This window comes from Equus quagga, chromosome 8, assembly GCF_021613505.1.
Source record: "Equus quagga isolate Etosha38 chromosome 8, UCLA_HA_Equagga_1.0, whole genome shotgun sequence".
NCBI lineage: Eukaryota > Metazoa > Chordata > Mammalia > Perissodactyla > Equidae > Equus > Equus quagga.
In genome coordinates this window covers 7439421-7452302 of record NC_060274.1, presented here as the reverse complement: position 1 = coordinate 7452302, position 12882 = coordinate 7439421, and the positions used below count along the sequence as shown (strand labels likewise).

The window sequence follows — 12882 nt, the reverse complement described above, 5'->3', positions numbered from 1 at the left end:
GGGGGGGTACGTGATAACGAGTTTGTGGAAAAATACTTCCCACATTACTGAGCTGTTCCAAAGCTTGTTTAGGATACAGGAGACGGACTTGCAAATTCAGGTTGGGATTACATTTAGTCCTTCTCTAGCGAGTGGGCCAGGATTCCTGAAACCCCTCTGGGTCCAGAAGCCACAGGGGCAGCCCCGTGTCCAGCTGAGCTGCCCCTGCTTGGGGAGGTGCTCCAGAGAGGGGCTACGCGGGATGGGGAGGGACTCCGGCAGGTGTCTGCCAGGAGGGCTGAGCTCTGGCTGGGGCCGAGGTAAGAGAGCTCAGGGGACCTGGCAGAGTGCGTCCCTCAGCGTGGACACCAGGCTGGGAGGAGCTCAAGGGGCTAGGAGGCTTCTGGATGGGGGAGAAGTCCCCTGGGAGAGGCTGAAGCCCCAGGGAAGTGCTGCAGTGGGGGCTCAGTGCGTGCTGTTTCTAGAAGAGAAAGAAGAGAAAAAGAAAGAAAAGAATTTCTGCAGGACAGGAAGGGGTTCTTGGAAAGACAGAGACCTGGGTCTGTTTGGGGAGGGTCTGCTTCCCCAGTACGTTTGACATGTTAACGTGCGTGTGTGTGCGCCTTCATTTATTTATCAATGTTGTCCTTCATTTTCTCTCTCTATTGTGCCTGACATTTTTAGCATTCAGCCTTAAAAATACCCAAACACCAAAGTTTTGCCATTTTTTTAGTACTTTACAGTGCCTAAAATGCTTACGTACATTCTCATTTCGTTATTTATAGCTTAGTAGATCTTACTGGCCCCATGCGGCAGGTGAGGAAAAATGCGTCAGAATTTGAATGACTTGCTTGGAAGTGGAGGAAATCATACAGGTTCTTTTGAAGACCAGCCCAGGGCCATTTCTGCTCCCAGAGCCAAGCTTTCACACACGCTAGGTGCTCTGGAAACGCGCCGCGGAGGGTCTGGGGTTGTCTTCGGCATTTAGTGACAAGCGGAGGATACGTCTGCATTTACTGGGATCGATCACAGTCACTACATGTCTGCATGTCCACCACACTGCATACCCAGAGTCACGGATTTCAATGAAGTGGCATCATTAAGCTGTTTTACTTAAGCCAACGAGCGATTCAGGAACTACGCTTGAGTAACTGGGGGCCTAGACCTCCGGGAATAATACATTCCCCCCGTCTCCCAATTCTGGGGCTGCACTTGTGTGTAACAGCAGTAAATGGCCCAGAGATAACTCTGCGAAGAGAGACAGTGGCAAAATATATCCAGGGATCCATCACTGTTTCACATTCCTTCACCGGGGGAGGCACGTCTCCCAGCCTCTAGTTATAGACCTGAGGAGATCCGGGTAGGGATTATGGGTAAGGGGCGACCAATTGGAGATTATTAATCTTGTGTCTTTACTGTTGGCTCTAGCCTAGGCATCCCCTCTCAGGGTGTCTGTGCATCCGTTCCTTCACCTGCTGAATACTTCTGAGGAGAAGTCCAAAGTGAACTTGTCATCTCTCCCTGGACACCCTACTTTTTTTTTTTTGCTGAGGAAGATTAACATCTGTTAACTAACATCTGTTGCCAACTCTCTTCTTTGTTTGCTTGAGGAAGATTAGCCCTGAGCTAAGATCTGTGCCAATCTTCCTCCACTTTATATGTGGGTCACCGCCACAGCATGGCTGATGAGTGGTGTAGGTCCGCACCCAGGATCTGAACCTGCGAACCCGGGCCACCTAAGTGGAGCCTGCCAACTTAACTGCTATGCCATGGGGACAGCCCCTGGACACCCTACTTATGTTCCTGTGTTTCCTCTTGCAGTGAATGGCACCACCACCTGCCCTAGTTAGAAATTCAGGCATCAACATTAACTCATCACTTCTCTCATCCCATTCCAATTCATTGCCAAGATCTGTGGATCCTACCTCAAACCCACCACCTCTCTGTATTCCCCTCCTGCTCTCATCAGTACTCCATGTGTCTCTCTAGTCCTGGTGCTGGTAATGGATCCTCTGTTGCACCCAGCCCCACTCCACCTTGGCACTCAGGTATGGGTTTCCCCAGCTGCTGGGAGTTTTGGCTGCTGATGGATCTCTGCTGAGATGCTGTCTGGGACTGTCCCTAAGTCAAAGAGCACTGCCTCACTCAAGTCCCAGCCCCTCGTGGAGGTGGGGACAACCCACATCCAATGACAGATGGATGCATGCAATGGATGCATGCTAAAGGCCAGCCTCTAGCCCCCTTGCCTCAAGGTGAGACAACTCTCAAGAGCCATCTAGTGAGATCCCCCAGGATCCCCCTCCCTTCATCTTCTGCAACTCCATCAGTTTAACGTCTCCCTCCGCTCAATCCTTCTTCCTTCTCTTCCTAAGGCGTTGTTCCTGAGAGCAGTCCCCAAGATACCTCTCATATGCAAGACTCAGAGGCGGTTCCGCTGGGAACCTGACCTATGACAGCTGGTACCAGGAGTGGTCCTAGGACACAAACTCCGAAATGGGGGGTGAGTTGGACACGTGCCAGCTAGCTGCCAAAGGAGAGGCCATTACTGGTAGGAGACGAGCCCTAGAAGGTTTGAGTGGGGTCCAGAGCTGCAAAGGGCTTTGCAGCAGGTTCAGGCTGCAGTGCAAGCAGTCCTGTCACTGGGGATTTATAGATAGGCAGACCTTGTGGTATTCGAGGTATCCATGGTGGGAAAAGATGTCACATGGAATTTATTGCAAGTCGGTAAGAGAATCGCAATGACAACATCTAGTGTTCTATAGCTGAGAGTTATGCACCATTTGAAATAAAGCTTCTGGCATGCTCTTGAGCCCTAGAGAGCGGGAGCATCAGCAGCAAACCTCCCTAAGATGGAAGTGGCACATCCAGGTTCGGGCGCAGGCAGGACAACAGGGCATGAGTCAGCTGCATGAGCAGGTGGCTCAGACCTCCACGTTACCCACCACCTGTCCTTTGGCTCACAAGCCAGGCTCCATGGTGGTTGTGGTTGTAGGGGAGGCGGGAGCTGTTCTTTATGATCCAAGCTTGGCTCACAATTGGGTTTGCTCAGCATGTGTCTTACTCTGGGCTGCTGTAACAAAACACCCCAGACTGGAGGTCTTATAAACAACAGGAAGTTATTCCTCACAGTTCTGGAGGCTGGGAAGTTCAAAATCAAGGCATCAGCATAGTTACATTCTGGTGCAGGCTCTCTTCCCAGCTCATAGTCAGCACCTTCTTGCTCTGTCCTCACATGTGGAAGGTGCGAGGGACCTTTGTAGGGTCTCTTTTATGAGGCACTAATCCCATTCATGAGGGCTCTACCCTCACGACTTAAGTGCCTCTTAATACTGTCATCTTTGGGGGTTAGGATTTCAACATATGAATTTTAGGGAGACAAATTCATTAAGACCATAGCAGCATGTGAGTGCATGCCAACAACGGACTATTGCTATCCTATAACCCTTTTTATGGTTGAAAGAGGGTGGTGAGGAGAAACCCTCCCAATGGGCAGAGCTTTGGACAATTCAACTGATGACACACTTTGTGTGGAAAGAAAAGAGTCGTGGGTTAAGAATGTATATTTACTCATAGGCAGTGGCAAACGTCTTGATAGGTTAGTTAAGAGCGTGGAAGCAGAAAATCTGGAAGGTTGCGGACAAAGAAGACAAGGAGATCTGCAAAAAAGGCACGTGGATAGACCTCTGAGAGTGGGCATGAAATGTGAACATGAAATGTATAGCATCTTCATTTCCATGAGGGGGCATCCACCACAGAGGGTCCTTAAACAAATAGACAGAATGATCTGGCCAGTTGACAGCCAGCCTCTGTCACTGGCCACACCAGTGCTGGTTCAAAGGACTCCTGAATGGCGCAATCATGGCAGCAGGATGACAGTTCTGCACGGATCCTACAGCTTAGACTTTCACTCACCAAGGCTGATGTAGCTCCTGCCACTGCCGATGTCCAACCCTCCAGCAACACTGAGTCCCTAGTATGACACATCCTTCAAGGAGAGCAATCAGCCAATTGACGTCAAGTTGATTACATTGACAGCCTAGAAGAGGTGGAATTTACTGCTATTCTGGGTATGTGTTTGCCTCTCTAGGTAGCACTGCCAACCAAAGGCTTACGGCATCCTGCATAACATTGCATTGAACCAAAGAAACCCACTTTCCAGCAAAGTATGTGTCACACAGGGCATGTGACCATGGTGTAGTCTGGTCTCTTCACATATCATACCATCCAGAAGCTGCTGATCTGATGACGGTGATGGACATGCCTTTCAAGATGCAGCTGGAGATACACTGCGAGATGAGGTGCTATCCTTCAATATAAGATTTACACCCTAAATCAACAACTGCTATTTGAGACTGTACCTCCAACAGGTAGAATACAATGGTTGAGGAATCAAGGGTTGGAAGTAGGAAAACAGCCTTACTTATCATCTCAGTGATCCACTTGGGAATTTGTGCTCTCTATCTGTGCCACTCTGAGCCTTGCAGATAAAGAGGCCCTTGTTTCCATAGGAAAACACTTCTACCAGGGAACCCATCAAGAGTTCTATTAAACTTCAAGTTACAGCTGCAATCTGGTCACTTCATGCTCTGTTTACCCCGAGGCTAGCAGGCAAGGAAAAGTTTCTTGGGAGGTTTTTGATTACTGATTTAATCTCCTTAGTAGTAACTGGTCTGTTCAGACTTTCTGTTTGTTCATGGCTCAGTCTTGGTAGGTTGTATGTTTCTAGGAATTTATCCATTTCTCCTAGGTTGTCCAACTTGTTGGTGTATAACTGTTCACAGTAGTTGTAATATCATATCAGTTGTAAGTTCTTATCACTTGCAATGTTTCCTCTTTCATTTCTGATTTTATTTATTTGAGTTCTTTTTTTTTCTTAGTAAATCTGGCTAAAGACTTGTCTATCTTTTAAAAGAAACAGCTCTTAGTTTTATTGATTTTTTTCTATTGTCTTTTTAGTCTCTATTTCATTTACTTCTGCTCTGATCTTATTTTCTTTCTTCTACTAACTTTGGACTTAGCTTGTTTTTCTTTTTCTAGTCCCCAGAGGCATAAAATTAGGCTGTTTATTTGAGATTTTTCTTTTTTCTCTAGGTGTTTATCCTATAAACTTCCCACTTAGACTGCTTTTGCTGCATCCCATAAGTTTTGGGATGTTGTATTTTCATTTGTCTCAAGATATTTTTCATTTCTCTTTTGATTTTCGATTTCTTCTTTGACTTATTGGTTGTTCAGGAGGATGTTGTGTAATCTCCACATACTTGTAAGTTTTCCAGCTTTTCTCTTGCTGTTCACTTATAGTTTCACACCATTGTGGTCAAAAAAGATGCTTGATATGATTTCAATCTTCTTAAATTTATTAAGCCTCATGTTGTGGCCTAATACATGATCTATCCTGGAGAATATTCCATGTGTGCTTGAGAAGAATGTGTAATCTGCTGCTGTTGGATGGAATGTTCTGTATACGTCCATTAGGTACATCTCATCTAATGTGTAGTTTAAGTCCAACATTTCCTTGTTGATTTTCTATCTGGATGGTGTATCCATTGTTGAAAGTGGAGTATTGAAATCCCCTGCTATTATTGTATTGCTATTTGTCTCTTCAGGTATGTTAATGTTTGCTTTATATATTTAGGTGCTTCTATGTTGGGTGCATAAGTATTTACTAATGTTATATTCTCTTGATGAATTTACCCCTTTATCATTATGTAATGATCTTCTTTGTCTCTTGTTACTGTGTTTGGCTTAAAGTCTATATAAGATATAAGTATGGCTATATCTACTTTCTTTTGGTTTCCATTTGCACAGAAAATCTTTTTCCATCCCTTCACTTTTAGTTTTATGTCCTTAAAGCTGAGGTAAGTCTCTTGTAGCCTGCATGTAGTTGGGTTTTTTGTTTTGTTTTGTTTTTATCCAATCAGCTACTCTATGCCTTTTGATTGGAGAATTTAGTTGATTTACATTTAAAGAAATTATTAAAGTAATTAAAGTAATTTCTGGTTGTTTTTTACTTCTTCCTCTCATGTTCTCTTCTTTTGTGATTTGATGACTTTCTGTAGTGGTATCCTTTGATTCCCTTCTCTTTCGTATTTCTACTGTAGGCTTTTGTTTTGTGGTTACAATGAGGCTTACATAAAACATCTTATATTTATAACAGTCAATTTCAAGCTGATAATAACTTAACTTCTCACATATACAAAAGACTTCCCTCCATTTTATGTTTTTGATGTCACAATTTGCATTTGCACCTTTTTACATTGCATATTCATTAACAAATTATCATAGTTATAGTTATTTTTCATACTTTTGTCTTTTAACTTCATATTACAGTTAAAAGTAATTTACTCTCCAATTTTATAACATTAGAGTATTCTGAATTTAACTATATATTTACCTTTAACAGTGAGTTTTAAACTTTTATACATTTTCCTCTTACTAACAGCTGTTACTAACATCATTTCCTGTAACTAGCATCCTTTTGTTTCAGCTTAAAGAACTCCTTTAACATTTCTTGAAAGGCCATCTGGTGGTGATGAACTCCTTCAGTTTTTGTTTGTCTTTCTCTCTCCTTCAGTTCTGAAGGACAACTTTTCTGGGTAAAGAATTCTTGTTTGGTAGTTTTTTTCCTTCAGCACTTTGAATATATCATCCTTCTGCCGTCTTGTCTGTAAAGTTTCTCTTGGAAAATCTGCTTATAGTCTTATTGGGGTTCCCTTGTACATAACAAGTGGCTTTTCTCCTGCTGCTTTTAAGATTCTCTTCTTGTTTTTAACTTTTGATGATTTACTTATAATGTGTCTCAGGGTAGGTCTCTTTGGATTTATCTTATTTGAAATATTTTGGGCTTCTTGGATCTGGATGTCTGTTTCTCTCCTCAGATTAGGAAAGTTTTCCAGCCATTATTTCTTTGAATAAGCGTTCTGCCCCTTTGTCTCTTTCTTCACTTTCTACAAACCCTGTAATGAGAATATTGGTCTGCTTGATGGTCTCCCATAAGTCTTTTACACTATCTTCACTCTTTTTCATTCTTTTTTCTTTTCCTCCTCTGATTAGATGAATTCCATTACCCTGTCTTCAAGTTTGCTGATTCTTTCTTCTGTTTCATCTGGTCTGCTGTTGAATCCTTCTATTGAATTTTTCAGTTCAGTTATTGTATTCTTCAGTTCTATGATTTCTATTTGGTACTTTTTAATATTTCCTATTTCTTTGTTGAAATTCTCATTTTGTTCATGCATTGCTCTCCTGAACTTGGTGAGAATCTTTAAGACAGTTATTTTGAACTTGCTATTAGGTAAATCACTCATCTCCTTTTCATTAGAATCTATTTCTGGAGATTTTTCTTGTTTGTTTGGAACATATTCTTCTGTTTATGCATTTTCCTTGTCTCTCTGTGTTGGTTTCTGTGCTCTAGATAAAACAGCCACTTCTCCCAGTCTTGACAGGGTGGTCTTATGTATGAGATGAAACTCATTGATCAGCCTGGCTAAGCTCTTGGTTGTCTCTCAAACCTTTGTGATTGCCCAAGCTGGCTTCTCTGTCCTTGGTGGCTCCCAGTAGCAGAGGGTCTATCAAGATCTGTCAGTGTTCCAAAGGGGAGGGTCTCAGTCAGCACCCAGATGCAGGCTGATTGGAAGCCAGGCTCTCAGGCAACAGCTGGGGAAGTATACAGTTAGGCCTCCTCCAGGGAGAAACTGAGAGATGGGCATTTTTGCCTGCTCCCTCTCTGCTGGGCCTGGGTGTATATTTGTAGCAGGTGTGGGTGGTGCTCCTGGGCCCATTAAGAACCTTTTCTTTGTTTGCTATAGTCCTTTGTGACTCATGAATGCAAGCCCCTTTGGCTATTAGACCCAGGTGATCCAGAGGCTCACTCCTCATGCGGCAGCCACAAATGGTGGGATGCCAGACGTGTGTACAAACTCCTTCCAGGGAGATACTGGAGACTTGGTTCTATTATTGGAGTGGGTTGAGCAGAGACGGCAGGAGAGGTGTCTGCTGGCTTCCTTGGTCTCCGAGGAGGATCACAGCTAGCTCCTAGGTGCCTGACAAATTAGAAGCTTGGCCCTCAGGTGGCAGCTTTTAAAATATTTAGATAAACTCCTTTCAGGAAAAGGTGGGAGATAAGTATGTTTTGCCTGTTCTCTCTGTGCTGAGCCCTTAACTGGGATAGCCAGTTAAGAATTACTTCTTCATTTGCTACAGATGGAAGACTTTTTGGCTATCAGAGCCAGGCGACCAGATCTATCAGATTGGAGACCTGTCCCTTTGGCAGCAGCCACATAAAAGCTGGGGTGCAGACACATGCACAAGCTCCCTGCAGGAAGATACTAGTGACTTGTAGCAGATTGGAGGGAGAAGGTGGGAGATACGTCCTCTAGTTTCCCCGGTCTTTGGGGAGGATTATAGCCAGCTCCTAATGCCTGCTAAATTAGAAGCCTGGCCCTCAGGCAGCAGCTTTCAAAGTATGCAAAAAACCCACTTTCACAGAAAGATTGGGAGATGAGCGGCTTTGCCTGCTCCCTCTGTGCTTAGCCCTGGGCGTATATAGCCTTGGTGAGTGCTTGTGTACCTGCTAAGAAAAGATTCTTTGTTTGCTAGAGTCTTGTGGGTCTCATGGTCACAAGCACCATTGGTTTTCAGAGCTAGGAGTTTTGGGAACTAGTCCCTCTGGTGGGACACAACAGTTGGGGTTGTGGGGGATCAGAATTAGCCACCCTAAAATGTGTCTCTTTGTCTTGATTATTTTTAAGAACAAAAGACTCTGAAAGAAACTTTGACCTTTCCCCTAACTGCCTAAAATAATTGAAGATAAAAAGCCTGTCCCCAGGACAGGCCATCACCAAAGACAACTCTGGGTATCAGTAGACTGTGAGGGTCCTTGCTAAGGCCTTTCTTATTAAAGTTCTGTTTACCCAACATTTGCTTTTCCATCTCCATGTGAATTGCCTTCCTCCCCTTTGAAGTCCCAGACCACTACCCCCAACATCCTCCTCTGTCTTTAGCTGAAGATGCTATTTAAGCTGGCAGCTTTGGCCATTCTGGTGAGTTCTCAGTTTTCCTAGGTTTCACCCATGTACACATGTTATAAAGCTTTGTTTGACTTTCTGTTATTCTGTCTCATGTCAACTTAATTCTCAGGCCAGCAAAAAGGACCTAAAGGGTAGAGAAATTGTCTTCCTCCCCTACAGGATGCTAGATGTGGAGTCCAAACCCTTCCCTCCTCCGGGAGAAGGTGGGAGCTCCGAGATCCCTCCCTGTTGTATCTTACTGGGCCAGGGGCTGGGTGAACAGTGAGAGTGTGCCTTAGCTTTTCCCACCTATATTTTCTCATTCGTTTGACGGGTAGGAGTCACTCAGCTAGTTTCCGTATCTCTTTCAGAGACAATTGCTCCATGTGTAGCTGTACATTTGGTGCGTCTGTGGGATGAGGAGAGCTCAGGACCCTCCTATGTCATCATTTTGTAGATACTGTGATGTGGATCAAGGCTGATCCAGGTAAAGAAGCCCAAAGTGTCCTGGCCTACATGCCGATTTATATGACCTGATGGATTTTACTGTGTGGATGAGGGCTGCCCCAGGGAGAGAAGCCCAGGGCATCCTGGCCTACATGCCGAGCTATATGACCCAATTCATATCTAAAGTAGTATAACCACACAATAACCAGACCCCACCTGCACTGATACCATTTAATGACTTTTTACATCATCTTTCCTTTGGTAAAAATAAGTCACATACTCATGTCTTATAAATTTAGCCCTAACACTCAACACATTGCAGCTCTTCACTGCCCATGGGTCCTGTCCCCATGCCTGCAGCCCTTCACTGCCCATGGGTCCTGTCCCCATGCCTGTAGCCCTTCACTGCCTGTGGGTCCTGTCCCCATGCCTGCAGCCCTTCATTGCCAGTGGGTCCTGTTCCCATGCTAGGCTCTGAATAAAGGAGCACTACCACCAGACCTTGAGAGTCAAAGCAATCTTTCTTTCAATTCTTTGGCTCTCGGAGCCCACATCACTCCTCCTCACTCATTCTTGTAGAGTGCTTTCCCAGCTTCATGGTGAGAAGGGAGGTGTGGGAACGAAGGAGGGAGTTGTCTGTCATTCATTCAACAAACATTTAATGAGTACCTACTATGTGCTAGGTGCTGGGGATTATAAAGACAAAACAGGTACAAAGCTTGCACTAACAAGCTCAAAATATTAGTGAAGAGACAGGGAAACAATATATCTGTGTGACAAATTATAACAGAAGTATAGACAGCTATGTGAGAGCTTAGAGGAGGTAGTCGGGTGGGCAGAGGTCTTCAGGGAGGAGGTGACCTGTGATCTGGGTCTTGAAGGTTGAGAAGGAGCTTGGTAGGCTCCTAGGGATGGTAGGGATGGGGATGCTCCTCTTAGACATTGTAGATTTATTAGTCAGAGAGAGCAGTCACTGTTTGATTAGGTTCTACCGCTGAAAACGATTTCCTTTGTGGCTTTGGACAGCACCATTACAAATCTGGAAGTCTTAGTTTGTGTTCCTGTTGAAGAGGGAGACTAACATCAACTAGTCAGAACCACCGGGAGAATGAATCAATTGATGTGGTTTGCTAGAGCAAGTGTTTACTTGTTAGAAAGCCTCCAGGGGGAATATGTGGAAGGAGATGGAATGTGGGGAGGAGAACACCAGGCAAGAACAAGAGGAAGCAATCGGAACTGGACTCTTATTAGCCTGTGATGGATTGATCTTCTGACACTGATTTCCCAAACTCCCAGCTGTTTCAACTGGAGGCTCGTTCAATATTTTAAAAGCAATTTAAAACCAATTTTTGAGTTTGCTTTCTTTAAGAAAATTATTGCATTAATCAAAACATGCATTAAGTTTAGGGTCAAGCAGCCTAACTGAAGAGAAAGGCCTGATTGGACCTTAGGAGACATGGGTTTGCCGGCTGGATAATGCCATATCAAAGACCAGAAACTGCTCAGCTTTAAGGAGAGAACAGTGGAGAGGAGCCAGAAATGCTGAAAGGAAAAAGCTTACAAGTGAATTGCATTGAAAGGAAATGTGAAGAGGGCTAACGAGGGTATTTTGTTAGTATTAGCAAAATTCAGACAAGAGGATGCATCTGAAGCCTTCAGTTCCAGGCGGTGAGGAGGGCTGCAATTAGATTTTTATTGTTAGATGTGTAGAGTGTCTTCCTCTGAGAGATTTCAGGTCAGTGGAATTGCAGAGGTCATTCATGTAGAGATCATTGCCGTTTGAGAGGAACATAGGGAACAGAAAATAAACTGGCTCTATTAAAATAAAAATCCTTTATTCTCTTACCAAATGGAATTGGGTCTTTTAGTTTGATGAACCAGCTTGTTTGGTTCATCTCTTTTCATGTCCAAGAGTAGCTATGGTTGAAATAAGGGAACTTTGGAGATTTGGTAAATTAGCCCGTAGAGAATATACTGGTTATTCTGTATTCTTCTCCCTGCTCTGCTCTGCACCTGGAAGGCTGACTTCCATGGGCTATGTCCCTAGGTTCCCTTGTGGCTGGTTTTCCGTTGGGTGTGGTCAACAGAGACATTAGGAAGAGAGAGGAAGAGATGGGGATAGAGAAGTCAAGTTTCTGTCCTCCCTTCCTTCCTGCTTTGGGCCCACTTCTGGAATGCTGGACCCTCCATGATTACACCTCTTGTCACGAGGCCCTGCCTCCACCACTCCAGCTCACGGAGTTATTTTCTGTGTAGGGCCATTTCCTCCTCTTGTCCCTTCAGGCCTAGGGAGGTCACGGCCCCCCGCTGAGGCTGGGCTCTGAGGCCGTCTACATTGATTTTGGTTCTTGTGACCCTACTCCATCAGTTAAAATCTCCTCATGTGCCCATCTGAGTACGATTCTCTTTCCTGTGGGACCCTGAATGAATCAGAGACTTAGGAAAAATGGCAGCAAAACTCCACGTAGTTGCCTTCTGTTCTCAGGCCAAGAGTGGAGCAGCAGACTTTTCCAGTTTGGTGGGTCAATTTTCTTTATTTTCAAACAAGAGGAATATGAGGTTGGCCCAGAAATGGGGAGCTCAAGGCAGGAAGGAGCCTGATTTCAGCGACAGCCTGTTACAGGGCCTCTCTCCTTGAATTCATTCTTGGCTAACCTTGTTCTGAATTAACTATCGCTCTGCTGGAATGTTCTTTATCATTCCTATCCCACTGTCGTCTAGACAAATTCTGACCCACCTTCCATGACTTCTAGGGAAGTGTTATACAAAGCTGTATATTTGCTAAATGTTGGTTTAACATATAATCATTATTTGTTTCCCCATAAGTCTCCCCTATGGCTCTCCTATGAGCCTCTGAAGAGAAATATACTTATCTGCATTTTTCCAGCAGGATCCTGACCCATACATATGCTTGATTTAATGTCTGCTAATTGATGGTGCTTACAGACACAGGCCCCTTGGTACTGGTCATCTATGCTTAGGGCCAGCTCTAACTTTCTTCCTCCCATTTTTATGAATTGAACATTAAGGTTTTAATGACTTTTTTTTTTTTTTAATTTGGGCTACCTCAACCTTTGACACCAAGGGTGGTTGGTTCCTCTTGAATGAAGAATAAAGGGGATTGTTGGGTGAGTCAGGCACCTGGACAACTTTAGGTTAAGCAATGCTCTTCATCACTTTATTCCCACTTTTTTCACACCAAAAGATGTTAGGATATCACTTCGTGGAAGCCTCTGTGCATGTTTGTGATCATAAGAGCATGCGTATGTAAGTTTCTAGATCAACCTCATTTCCCAGAGCCCCAGGATTTACCCTTCTGGGCCCCAGTGCTCCTGATGCAGAGAGGCCTCAGGGTCATTATTATTCCTGACATCAGTACCCAGTGAGCTCCCATTTGAATGTTCCTGAGTGAAAATAAAGTCAACGGAGAGAGCATTTGCTGCCTTTGCTATAG

General features: G+C 44.3%; 1 protein-coding gene across 3 annotated transcripts in view; it reads right to left on the bottom strand.

The window, feature by feature from the left end:
* Positions 1-12882, bottom strand: part of PRKN (parkin RBR E3 ubiquitin protein ligase) — a 1211604-nt gene that overhangs the window by 29077 nt on the left and 1169645 nt on the right. The window lies entirely within an intron of this gene.